Raw genomic sequence first — 6,441 nt, 5'->3', positions numbered from 1 at the left:
CTAACGTGACTAATATGCACTCAAGGCAACCTAATTCCAAGGAATCACATAGATTGAAAGATTGGACAGCATAACCCCTAAAATTTCAGATTTTCCATCCTACAAAGAATCATTTATATTCACCCAACACAACCACAATTATAATTATAAGTCATAAGTCATTCAATACACCTTAGTAGGGTTACAATGCCCTTCAATCAAAGCCAAATCAAGAGTTCTACAACAACCCTAGAAAAGCCCCAAATTGAAACCCTAAATCTGAAATTTCCACACAAAACTGAAATTTTTCGCAAATAACTACAAGGGAAAATCGCCAATTTAGTCCCTAAACTTTTTTTTTCCGTCAATTTAGTCCCTATATATTATTTCTAGCCAATTGGATCCCTAAACCTATATATCGGTTCCAATCAAGGATCTTTGCAGCGGCGCCACCGTATAATTTCCATTAGGTTCATAATCGTGCAATACAAAAGGGGCATTTTAGGGAATTCCATTCTGGCGCCTTTTCCAATTAAAAAGTAAATCGATGTAAAGCCCAAATCTAGGTACTACCTCTCTTGCACCAAAGAGAGCTGTCCAATTTTTGCAGACCCGCGTAGAAAAAGCACTGTAATTCAATGCATTCGAGAAAGAATTGGGACAAAGCATCCTCAAGCTCAGCCAGTGATCAATTTATTAACACCGTCAAAGGATCAAATGGTTCAGAAACAGGAAACTCGATTTATGAAGGAAACGAGAAATACTACAGTGGAGACAACATCGTGCGATGCTATTGCCAAGAACAATGCCGAATTGTGACTGCTTGGACAGAGGCAAATCCATCAAGAAGGTTTCATGGTTGCAGAAATTATGGGGTAATTTTTTTGTATGTGCATAAAGTTTAGAATTTGTTAAAATATTTCTTGTCTTTTAACTATGAAATGGTGGTAAATGCAGAAACGTGGTGCTTGCAGATTTTTTTTGTGGTATGATCCACCCATACCCCAAAAGATGAAAAATATAATGGGTGCACTTTTAAGGGACCTGAGAAGTGTTGAGAGAGAAAACGCAGCATTATTGATTGAAATGAACAAGTTGAAGGCAAAAGTGAAAATATTGTTTATAATTTGTATCTGTTTTGGCGTTTTACTTGTTTTTGTACTTGGAGGCAAGGAAAGGAAGAAACAAGGTTTGCTGGAATTGAAGATGTTGCAGTAGTTTTGAAGAATGTATGGAATTGTATGGTTCATCTGTACTTTAAAATGAAGTAAATACAATTGAGTTTTCATCTATGTTTGACTCTGTTTTGCTTCTGGATTTGTTATTACTCTGTTTTGCATCTGGATTGCTCATGTAAGTTTCTGTGACAAGTTCAATGTTATGCTGACAATGTTGACTGAAGTGGAAGAATTGCAGAAGTGATGGCCATTAAAAAATTGGGTAAACAACAAAAAAGCCCCCTGTGGTTAGGCAATCACACATAAAAACCCCTTGTGGTTTCATATCATACCAGTCGATACCCCGTGGTTTGAATTAACCTGAAAAGTGGACGGAAATCGGCAAAACAGACGGAGCTGAGTGAATAGACGAAAATACCCTTTTGAAGAACGCAGCTTGCATGTAAATTTTTTTTTTTTTTAAGTAATTTGTTAAATAGCCTGCCTGAAACCCGCTTGCGGGTTTCCCCCTTATGTAAAATGACTAAGTGGACGGAAAAGTGGTTTTGAATTAACCTGAAAATGACTAAGTTTCCCGCTTGCGGGTTTGAATTAACCTGAAAAGTGGACGGAAATCGGCAAAACAGACGGAGCTGAGTGAATAGACGAAAATACCCTTTTGAAGAACGCAGCTTGCATGTAAATTTTTTTTTTTTTAAGTAATTTGTTAAATAGCCTGCCTGAAACCCGCTTGCGGGTTTCCCCCTTATGTAAAATGACTAAAAGCTGCGTTTCTGTTCTATTTATATCAAACACATACTCTCAAACCCTCACCTGAAGGGTGAGGATGAGAGGGGAGGTTTGCTGGGCATCCTAGGGCCCTCCGATGGGCATGTGCAACTCAACGCAGCTTGCATGTAAAAAAATTTTTTTTTTTTTAAGTAATTTGTTAAATAGCCTGAAACCCGCTTGCGGGTTTCCCTCTTTTTTTTTTTTTAAAAAAATAAATTCTATGCTAAAATGACTTAAAACAAAAATAAAAGACTAAAAGTAAATAAAAACTAGCATGAAAAATAAAAATAACAGTAAATAAAAATACACTAAAAATTTGGTGTCTACAGTAGTTAATGAATAATCTGGAAACAGATTGAATGAAGACTCAGAAGAAACGGAAGCTGGTCTCTTATTATTAAAGAGTGAAGGCTAAAATAGGCATATCAGGTGAAAGTTTGTGGTGGAAATCTGTTTTTCGCATATGCACGCGCCTTTGCAGTTCGTTTAAGACACACGCCGAATATTTGACGATTTCCGTCCACTTTTCAGGTTAATTCAAACCACGGGGTATCGACTGGTATGATATGAAACCACAAGGGGTTTTTATGTGTGATTGCCTAACCACAGGGGGCTTTTTTGTTGTTTACCCAATTTTTTAATGGCCATCACTTCTGCAATTCTTCCACTTCAGTCAACATTGTCAGCATAACATTGAACTTGTCACAGAAACTTACATGAGCAATCCAGATGCAAAACAGAGTAATAACAAATCCAGAAGCAAAACAGAGTCAAACATAGATGAAAACTCAATTGTATTTACTTCATTTTAAAGTACAGATGAACCATACAATTCCATACATTCTTCAAAACTACTGCAACATCTTCAATTCCAGCAAACCTTGTTTCTTCCTTTCCTTGCCTCCAAGTACAAAAACAAGTAAAACGCCAAAACAGATACAAATTATAAACAATATTTTCACTTTTGCCTTCAACTTGTTCATTTCAATCAATAATGCTGCGTTTTCTCTCTCAACACTTCTCAGGTCCCTTAAAAGTGCACCCATTATATTTTTCATCTTTTGGGGTATGGGTGGATCATACCACAAAAAAAATCTGCAAGCACCACGTTTCTGCATTTACCACCATTTCATAGTTAAAAGACAAGAAATATTTTAACAAATTCTAAACTTTATGCACATACAAAAAAATTACCCCATAATTTCTGCAACCATGAAACCTTCTTGATGGATTTGCCTCTGTCCAAGCAGTCACAATTCGGCATTGTTCTTGGCAATAGCATCGCACGATGTTGTCTCCACTGTAGTATTTCTCGTTTCCTTCATAAATCGAGTTTCCTGTTTCTGAACCATTTGATCCTTTGACGGTGTTAATAAATTGATCACTGGCTGAGCTTGAGGATGCTTTGTCCCAATTCTTTCTCGAATGCATTGAATTACAGTGCTTTTTCTACGCGGGTCTGCAAAAATTGGACAGCTCTCTTTGGTGCAAGAGAGGTAGTACCTAGATTTGGGCTTTACATCGATTTACTTTTTAATTGGAAAAGGCGCCAGAATGGAATTCCCTAAAATGCCCCTTTTGTATTGCACGATTATGAACCTAATGGAAATTATACGGTGGCGCCGCTGCAAAGATCCTTGATTGGAACCGATATATAGGTTTAGGGATCCAATTGGCTAGAAATAATATATAGGGACTAAATTGACGGAAAAAAAAAGTTTAGGGACTAAATTGGCGATTTTCCCTAACTACAATTAACACACCAAAGCTCCACTTTAGACCATATCAAGCCATCATCCATGGTCCACCATCAATTATCATATAAAATCAGAAAAATCATGAATAAAATCAGAAATTCATCAATCTCTACTAAAAATCATGAAATCTTCCACAAAACCACTTCTTTTACTATCACAAGTCACTAATTTAACATTATCAAGATCAAAGGAAGAATTTCTTAGCAACTCACCTTGTAAACTCAAGAAAAGAAGCAACTTAGCACCTCCTCTTTCCAAACCACTCCACCGCCTACCTTAATCCTATCTTACAAATGATTTTTATGGAGAAATTTGGAGTTTTAACGGTTGGATCATAAGATTGGAGCAAGAAATGAAGACACAAGTTGAAGGCTTCTTTCTTTTCCTCTCTCAAGAAGCTCGGCCAAATGGTTGAAGATGAAGAGGATTTTTGGTCAATTTTGGGGTTTTAGTAAAGTTGGTGAATAGTGGTCAAAGTGTGACCTTGAGTAAGAAGGTGACACATGTCACCTTTTGGGTTCAAAGCTATCCTTTTGTCTCTCCAACACTAATCCATCTAGGTAACCTCTAATTACCTCTTAACACCTAGTAAATTAATCCCTGTATACAAAACTTAACATAATTGGCCGAATTTATCACACTTATCGTACTAGCGGGTCCAACGCCCGGTATACACTCCTAATTTCTCATGAACTAATTTATACTAGAAAAATAATTTAAAAACTATATTTACTCTTAAAAATTATTTAGAAAATTTTCCTAATAAGGAAAATAGAGAAAATGCGTGCAAATAAATAAAATAAAACCTAAAAAATAAGAAAATTTTCGGGTTCTCACACGAGACCAATCCGATAAATATCGGCGTCGGCATGAAGTCTAACACCAGTCATTGAATTGCAACTCGCACTATTCAAGTCTAGTGATATCCGATACAAAGTTCGGTGTCAAGTCCAGCGCTGGTCATTAAAAAATTTCTAACTTTTCGTCTTCGGGCCCTCGTACTTTTGATTCTTCACATCACTGCCTACCTAATTTCTTCAACTACTCAATCTAATCCCTATAATAACAATATAACTTCCAATGAGCAGCTTTCCGTCCAATTCAAGTACATAGAACATCAAAATGACTTAAAAACATTTATGAAATTCATATAATCTACTCCCTATCAAATTCCTCCACACTTAATCGGTACTTGTCCCCAAGTACAAGAACAAAATCAATTAAATACAAACAATGGCTATATTCAAGGCTTTCATTATTAAAGCAACCATTCTAAGCAAATGTCAAGTGCTAACAGTGAAACTCAAAAAGATACTTTTTTTATTAGCTTTTAACACCCCGGACCCCTTCAACTCTGGTTAGCTAAACTACAAATGTAAAATATTTAATAGGTAATTCCCACAAAAAAAAATGGCCCAACTATGAAACAAAGTTTCTAACATATAGCCACATGGATCCACAAGCTATTCTTATGAACCACACTTCCTTTCTCTTTTTCCTTCACTTTCTTTCTTGTTTTTTCTTTTTCTTTTATTAGAAATTCCCCCACGCTTATGCTTTTTCATATCTTGACAAGAGGAAAACACTTAATTCTTAGCTACTCAAGCCTTTTGATGCGAATTCCAACATCGCCCAAATGAAAGAGCCTAGTTACTCGGCTTTTCAATGCTAAAGAATCACAAACTCATAGTTATCACCACTTTTTGATGCGAAAATCGACACTTTTAGATGAACACCCCCGGTTACTAGATAACGATAACTAGCGGAGTACTAATAAGTTGCATTTTTATCATTAATTTTATAATTATTTTCCTTTTTTATTTTACCAAATATTGTTTTAATTGATGGATTCTACTTATATTTGGTTAATGGTGCTAATTGTAGGAAAATAACCAAAACATGATTAAAAGGGCAATTTTCAGCTAATTTGGTAGTGGTACGTTCGGGACCTACATTCAAATCCAGAAGACTCGGGAATTTATCGCGCATGGAGATTTCCTAGTTCGAGTCAAATATGGACATCTTTGGTGGATTTGGAAGGTTTTAATTATCTTTGTTAGTTGTAGAGTTAAATTAGGAAACAATTTAAGTATTATCTCTTTAGAATGTTTCCTTTTTCAATTAGGAGTTTGTTTTCCTTAGAAAACTAGAAAATAGGAAGAGCAAAAACCGGCATCCCGCATGATTAATACTTGGAGGAAGCAAAAAGACTAGGCGGCAGGCCTGGAAGGCAAAAAATAAGGCGTCGTTCCTTCCTTTTTGTTTTCTTTTCGTTATTTTTCCATTGTTGAAGGCTCGCGCAACTCTTGTCAATGAAATTACGTGGGTTATTCTCAATAAAGAGTAGTTAATTTCCTTTTCTAGTCAAAGGTCAACTTGAAAGCGCGGTTCCAAACATCTATGAGATCGAATTATTTTAATTGCTTCTTTCATTCATTGATATTTGTATGTTTTCTACTTTTCGTGGCTATGATTATTGTGTATGGTTGAATAGCTGTGCAATACTTAATTGTTCACGTAATCTATTTGCTAATTGGGGTAATTGAATCCGTAATTGTTTGATTACTCTGATCCCGGTAGCATTGACATAATTGGATTTGTGTCAGGGAAACATATAATCTAATTCAAATAAACCCGCGCAACATGTTTATTAATTAGAACAGGGTTTCTCTGATTTTTAATGCAATTACGCAATTAAATCCTATGGTCATACCTAGAGTTATTTCCGGATTAGGGAAATAGTCAATGGTCGTACC

The 6,441-nt window shown here is 35.8% G+C and overlaps 2 long non-coding RNA genes across 2 annotated transcripts; one reads left to right on the top strand and one right to left on the bottom strand.

Moving 5' to 3' along the window:
* Positions 1-317: 317 nt before the first annotated feature.
* LOC113729288 (uncharacterized) lies at positions 318-1,269 on the top strand. Its single transcript, XR_011841258.1, has 2 exons — positions 318-854; positions 937-1,269. It is a non-coding gene; the product is annotated as an uncharacterized lncRNA (long non-coding RNA).
* Positions 1,270-2,707: 1,438 nt separating this feature from the next.
* On the bottom strand, positions 2,708-3,659 carry LOC113729287 (uncharacterized). The gene is made up of 2 exons (XR_011841257.1): positions 3,123-3,659; positions 2,708-3,040 (listed from the first exon to the last, which is right to left on the bottom strand). It is a non-coding gene; the product is annotated as an uncharacterized lncRNA (long non-coding RNA).
* Between the last annotated feature and the right edge of the window lie 2,782 nt (positions 3,660-6,441).

The sequence above is a fragment of the Coffea arabica genome, chromosome 2e (assembly GCF_036785885.1).
Source record: "Coffea arabica cultivar ET-39 chromosome 2e, Coffea Arabica ET-39 HiFi, whole genome shotgun sequence".
Lineage (NCBI taxonomy): Eukaryota > Viridiplantae > Streptophyta > Magnoliopsida > Gentianales > Rubiaceae > Coffea > Coffea arabica.
Note: the sequence above shows the minus strand (reverse complement) of the source record. Positions and strands in the feature narration are given on the sequence as shown.